This window comes from Aethalodelphis obliquidens, unplaced genomic scaffold (genome assembly GCF_003676395.1).
Source record: "Aethalodelphis obliquidens isolate GAN/ISIS:26980383/991018 unplaced genomic scaffold, ASM367639v1 scaffold7, whole genome shotgun sequence".
Lineage (NCBI taxonomy): Eukaryota > Metazoa > Chordata > Mammalia > Artiodactyla > Delphinidae > Aethalodelphis > Aethalodelphis obliquidens.
Genome location: NW_020837951.1, coordinates 20,378,683 through 20,385,871, shown reverse-complemented (window position 1 = coordinate 20,385,871; position 7,189 = coordinate 20,378,683).

Genomic DNA, 7,189 nt, shown 5'->3' with positions numbered 1-7,189 from the left:
TGGCGTTTTCCCTGATACCACCCAGGCAGAGATCCGTGTTTGTACACTTCCCCGGGTCTCCCACTTCCCTATTCCATTCATTCTTTCGTTCATCAAACCTTTATAGCCCATCACCATAGCAAAGAGACCCCGCAGTACTTCTTGAGGTCCAATGGGAAGACGGTTCCAGAAACTGACAGCAGCTACAAGACAAAGTTTTTGTAGTTGCAGTCGAATTGCTTCTAGACTAGAGTCTATTCATCTCTGTATTCCTAGTACAGAGAACAGGGTTTGCTAAGGGCTTGTTGAATGTTTGTTGAATGAATGAACAAATGAATAAATGAATGAATGAATGAATGGCAAGGACCTTAGCCAACATTTCTTTCACACCCTAACAGGTGCCTCCTGCAGTGTTGATCTCCCAGCAGAACTGTCTTCAATGACGACTTGTGCAGTTTCTGAAAGTTAGGTGTCTGTGGGAGTGGAGGTTGGGATGGTGAGGGAAATGTACCTTCATAGAATGTCAGGGCTGGCCATGGTGTCTATCAACCAACCGAGAGAGGGAATCCCCTCCACGGCTTCCCCATCAGGGTTCCTCTAGCCCCTGTTCATGCTGCCTCAGTGTTGATGCATTCATTACTTTATTAGTCAGTGACCTGTTGTTAGGAGACCTCCCGCCTGACAGGAGCTGTTGCCACTTGCAACATTGATCTAGTTCAGAGCTGAGGGCTCTCCCTAGAAACTCAATAACAACCTGGCAATCAGGAGAGACTGATTGCTTTGCCCTGCGCTAGGCTCAGTGCAGCCACAGAGTTGACTTACCAGATCCCTGCCGGTAATATGCTCTGGGGATGCAGCCACTCTGGAAGATGCTTTAGGCTTAAGGTTCCTGAGACTCCCAAACTGGTATCTCTAGCCAGACTCCTCCTTAGATCTGCCTATACACCTGCCTCCTGCCCATCTCCACCTAGCTGTCTAAAGGACACTTCTCCTTGACATGACTCACACTGGAAACATTATCTTCCCCCCAAACCTGTTCTTCCTCTTTTCTCTCTGAGTACTGGGCACCACCATTCATCAATCATGCAAGCCAAGGATCTAGGAGTCATTTGTAACTTCACCCTCTCCTCTTTGTTCCAGAACAAACCCCAAGACCTCTCAATTCTGACTCCAAAATATCCTAAAAATAAAAATCTCTCCACTTCTCTCTATCCACCGCCCTGGTTCAGGCCAACATCACCCCAGCGTGTAATGGATCTAAATGGCCACAAATTTGTTGTAGCTTCTCCTATCAGAGCTGGCCTTGTAACTTCTTTTGACCAATATAATGTGGTGGAAGTGACATTGTGTTACTTTTGAATTTAAGCCTCGAAAGTTCTAGTAGTTTCTGCTCTCACCTTGGAACACTGCCGCCATGGGAAGAAGCCCAGGCAAGCCTGTTTAAGACACATGGCCCAACCAATAGGTAGCACCGAATGCCAGACATATGGCATTTTAGACCATCCAGCCCCAGTTGAGCAATCAGATGACTGCGACCCCAGGAGTAACCATCAGAAAAACAGCCCAGCTGAGCTCAGCCCAGCCCAATTTGCCAACCCACAGAATGTGAGCAAATAAACAGTTGCCATTTTAAGCCGCTATCTTTGGGATGGTTTCTTATACACAACAGATAGCTAATATCCAAATTCCTTCATTAGGTCTATAAGGTTTGGTATATACCTTTTGAGCCTCATCTTCCACCTCTACCACCCATACTATACGCTATGATGGTCGAAACTGCTTGCAGCTCCTTGGCTCTTCAGCTGTCACCTGTGAATCCTTGCATAGTTGTTCCCTCTGCCTAGGGCTCCTTACTTCCCTCACCTATCTCTGCCTAACTATTTATCCTCAGCTTACAGGCCATCTCCCTCTCTACCCTCAAGTCTTGCCTACCATTCCTGTCTTCCTCCAGACTGAGTTGGCCATCTTTCCTTTCGTGCTTACAAAGACCACACAGTTTCCCCAGCCTAGCATAATTTCTCATTTGCTTGTTTTTCTCAGGTGACTGGGAGTTCTGTGTGGGCAGTGACTGATTGATTACACCTGGATCTATTGCTGGTGTCTAACCCGGGGTCTAGCACAGCGCTGCAATAAAACATTCCAAGATGATGTCAGTGCCCTGTATCTGCACTGTCCAGTACCTGGCCCCAAGCCACCTGTGGCTACTGAGCACCTGAAATGTGGCTAGTGCAACTGAAGAACTGTTTTTTAAGTTGTATTCAATTTTAACTTTAAGTAGCCATATGTGGCTAGTGGCTATGGTATTGGACAGCGCAGTTCTAACACATAGTAGATGCTCATTGAGTCTTTTTGGCATGGTTGTATATTTTTCTTCTCTTCCTTTTTTTTTTTTCTTTTTAAACAACCACTTCTGGTCATTACGTTCACTTCTCACCCTCCAAATACTGATGCATATAAGGATGGATGGGATCCTCTACGATGTTAAGATTTCTTTCCCCTGGTTGTATTTTTTTTCTTTCTTTTTTTAAGCATTGAGTATTTCTGAATAAAAAATGAAAGAGGGGGACAGGCATGGACAGCCGATTAGGACACAGATGGAACGCTGTGGGTGTAAGCAACATAAGCTCACGTACCCCCTCCTTCCCCTACACCTTTCATCCCCTCGGCTTAACTCTACCTGTGCCTCGAACTCTGCCTTGTATAAATATAATCCTAGTTCTTGGCCTTTTACTGCCTGAGCTGGTTATTCTCTCCTGGACTTGCCCAGTTTGATATTGTCTCTTCTCTGAAGTGGGCTGGTCCTGAGAGCCTTCCGGAGACAAGATCTGGTCTCATCCGGTCCCTTCTGGATCTGCTCTGGCCAGAGCAGAGAGGACTCTCTCTCCTCAGGGGCCTGGACTTCACCACATGTGGTCTGAGGCTGTCTGCACTGGCAGGCTGCCGAGTCCCTCTTAAAGGTGACAGCTGAGTCTGGTTGTGCTGTGAATACATCACAGGAGAAAAGAAGTCACAGTGTTGAGAGTCTTTTTGCCACTGCTGGAAACCATGCAGACCCCAGTCAGATGATTTCCAGCCCTGACACCAGAGACACGCAGGCAGTCAAGGGCTGGGTCTGCCATTAAAGAGCAGGCCTGCGGGAGAGTAAAGGCCGGGAATTGTCCTTTCCAATAGACTTTCCCAAATGTTCACTACTAAAAAGTTAAAAAAAAAAAGACCAAAACCAAATGTCATAAGCAAGTGAAAAGTCATATTATAGAGCAGAATGTACAGATAATCCCAATTTTTAAAAAATAAATATGTTCCGGACTTCCCTGGTGGTGCAGTGGATAGGAATCCGCCTGCCAATGCAGGGTACACGGGGTTTGATCCCTGGTCCAGGAAGATCTCACATGCAGCAGAGCAACTAAGCCCGTGCGCCACAACTACTGAGCCTGAGCTCTAGAGCCTGTGAGCCACAACTACTGAGCCCACGTGCTACAACTACTGAAGACTGTGCGCCTGGAGCCCATGCTCTGCAACAAGAGAAGCCACCGCAAGGAGAAGCCCGCGTACTGCAAAGAAGAGTAGTCCCTGCTCACCACAACTAGAGAAAGCCCACTCACAGCAACGAAGACCCAATGCAGCCCAAAATTAAATAAATAAATAAATACTTTCCCACCTATGTCATGTAGTAGGAGCTAATGAATATTTTATCATGTGTGAGGATCTGTAAATATACTGGTAGCACCGTTTCAGAATGTAAATTGTGTACGGTTCTTTGGTGAGGGGAGAGAGCAGAGTTCATGGTATAAAAGGAAATTTTGCCCTTGCTTGTCCCTCTGTATGGAAAGCTCCTTCCCCAGATATTCTCACAGTTTGCTTGCTGTCTTTATCTAGGGCACAGTTCCAGTGCCACACCTTCAAGAGACCTCCTCCATCATCCTCTCTAGATCAGCACCTCCGTCAAGCCCTCCTTCCTATATCACGTGAGTCTTTATCGTAGCTCTTATCACTTAACAACATTATATTACATATCCATGTGTTTTATTTGTCCTGGAGAGTAGACTTTGTTCTTCTTTACTATTGTATCCTCAGTGTCTTAAATATGGCCTGGCACATAGGTAGATGTGCAATAAATCTGCTGAATGACTAAAATGTAACAAAGGTGTCCATTCTTCTCTGTCCCCTGCTCACTGTGTCCTGTCTAGGCAAGCCCTAAAGTTCAAATTCAGCCCACCCTCTCCCACCAAGGCTCCAGAGGTCACCTTAAAGTAGTAGCTTTCAAACATTTTTGATCATGACCCTCAGTATGAAATATATATTCAATCCCCAGTGCTCACTGAAACAACCAAAAAACCCTTACTATGAGCAATGTTTTCTGCTTCCTTTCATTCTTTTCTTTCCTTTCTTTCTTTTTCTTTCTTTCTTTCTTGCTTGCTTGCTTTCTTCCTTCCTTCCTTCCTCCCTTCTTTCTCTTTCTCTCTTTCTCCCTTTCTTTTTCTCTTTTTTTAAAAATAAATTTATTTATATTTTATTTTTGGCTGCGTTGGTTCTTCATTGCAGCGAGTGGAGGCTACTCTTCGTTGCAGTGCGCAGGCTTCTTATTGCGGTGGCTTCTCTTGTTGCAGAGCACGGGTTCTAGGCGTGCGGGCTTCAGTAGTTGTGGTGTGTCAGCTCAGTAGTTGTGGCTCATGGGCTCTAGAGCACAGGCTCAGTAGTTGTGGCGCACGGGGTTAGTTGCTCCGCAGCACGTGGGATCTTCCCGGACCAGGGCTCAAACCCAAGTGCCCTGCATTGGCAGGCGGATTCTTAACCACTGTGCCACCAGGGCAGTCCTCTTTTTTTTTCTTTCTTGTCTCCACCGTCTTAGGGCAGTTGTTTCTAGGAGCAGCCAGAGGGCACATTTGTAGCCTAGTCTCAGCACAACTGCCACAAATGCAGATTCCTGGGTCCATGACAGACTTGTGAATGAGAATCTTACTGGGAAGTCTGTATGCTTAACTACCCCTCTCCCCTGACCACTCCAGGTGATTCTGAAGTCTGATGAAGCTTGAGAGCCACCACTTGGGAGTTTATGAGTATCCTGAGGCTTCCCATGGGGACATATGTTGGGCACACAATGTGTTGGATACACATTAAGGGAAGGGGCTGATCTTCCAGTTCTGGTCTAACTCAGCCCCTGAGTGCTGGAACACATGATTCTAATTTTATGAAAGTAAATCCATTCCCACCTAAGCCCCTTTCACTGTCTAGTCCCTCTGCCTGGGAGCACTTCCGGGGATTTTGTCCCTGCTTTCCTGCCTCCAGTCCTCCTAGGGCTACCACAGCTCTAAGGCCACACCCAATGAAGGGGCCCCACTTTCCCCAAGGACCTTAACCCCTTCTTCTCCCCCTGCTCTCCCCAGTCTCTTTTCCCTCCACACAAAATCACCTTCTGTTTTATGTTTAATAGCCCTCTGCTGCTTCGGCCCTTAGAATAACAACAAAAAATTCTAGCCACAATGTCTATGGTGGCTCATTTCCATCTCCATCCCCAGATGAGGGCAACACTGTTACAAGGACTTCACCCTTCCACTGGGATGCACTAGAAACTTCTTTTCATGCCAGGAACACTGCACCCCCTTAGCTGAAGAATCTTACACAATTTTCATCCTGAAAACTTGCTACAAGTATATTTACAGATCCTTACATGTATAATAAAACTTTTATTAGCCCCTAGGATATGCCATACACCCAAGCTAAGCACTTTGCAGATAAGAGCCCATTTAATTCTTGAAGCAGCTGTCAGGGATAGATACTATTATCACCCCCAATTTAGAGATGAGGAAACTGAGGCACTAAATAATCTGACCAAGTTCCCATAACTGTAAGTGGTGTAGATCTGGGGCTGAAGCTGTAGGCTCTGAGAGAAGGGAAGGATTCTCTTCTCTTTGTAGAGCTGTCGCTTAGATGGGCCTCGGGGTTGAGGTGCCTGAGCCCCAACATGCAGCAGGATGTAGTGATGTGTTTCTTTAGCATTTCATTCTTACAAGTGTCCAGTTTCTGAACTCAGAATACCCTCTGTCACCCGAGGCCTGGCCCCTTCTCCCTTTGGCTGAGTTCTCTCCTCAGCCCTCTGCCAAGACCTCGTAAAGTGGAGATTGGGGGCTGGGGAGCTGCACTCTCCCTGTATACCCAGGCAGACTGGTCTGGATCCCTCGTAAAGGGTTCTTTCTGGCTTTAGATTCCTTTATCAAATCCTAAGAACAAAAGCCCCAAGACAGCTCAGGTATTATTAGCAGTAGTTCCTTCTGGGGATGGGTTTTTCATCCATGTGCTTATTTGCACATTCTATTTTCTTCGGTAAAGATGCATTACTTTTTTCAATACTAGTTAAAATTTTTTTTTCAAATTAAGAAAACTAGGATTTAAATACTTTGGGGAAATCAGCCTAACACAGATGCTCCTCCTTGGGCCTTGATATGCAATTTAAAAAGTATGAATCACATTACCACAAGTCAAACTGCCTGAGTTCCAATCACACTACTACCAAATAGTAACTGTGACCACCACCACCACCCCCCGCCCCCGGCAAGATCCTAATCCTCATAAAAATGGGGATCGTAGTAGTACTTTCCTTGTACTATTAGCAGACTCTTAGCACTTGCAGCCACTGTCTGAGCTCCAGATACTGTTTTGTGTTTTAGTTCATTTAAACCTCAGCACAAGTCGGTGAGGTAGTTACCCACATAATGCCCGTTTTGCAAGTGAGACACTGGAGGGTACTGAGCCAGTAAGCAGCTAAATGGGATTTGAGCTCACACAGTCTGACACCAGAACCTAGCTTTAAACAACTTGTTTAAAGTTGCCTGTCAAAAGGAGTTGTTGTATTACACGATGGAATGCTTGTAAAGCGCTTAGCAAAATCCTGGCACTTAATAAGTGCTCAATTAATAGTGCTCAGTTTCCTACAATCACATAATATTTTGTGTTTTATGTTTATTATAAAACAAACACACACAAAACGCGATTTAATTCAGCAAAATATCTAAAAGACTGCTGAAGCGGGCGGGGTCTGTCCCGGGGTGGGGGCGGGGTGTGGGCGGACGCCCACCCGGCTGCAAGAGCCCGGCGGGAGGAAGAGCCGCGGCCAGCGTGCCAGGCGCTCGGCGGGGCCCGGGGGCGGGGTCAGGGAGGCCCCGCCTAGCCGCCACCTGCGACAGGTGGAGCGCGCGGCGCCGGGCGCTCGGCC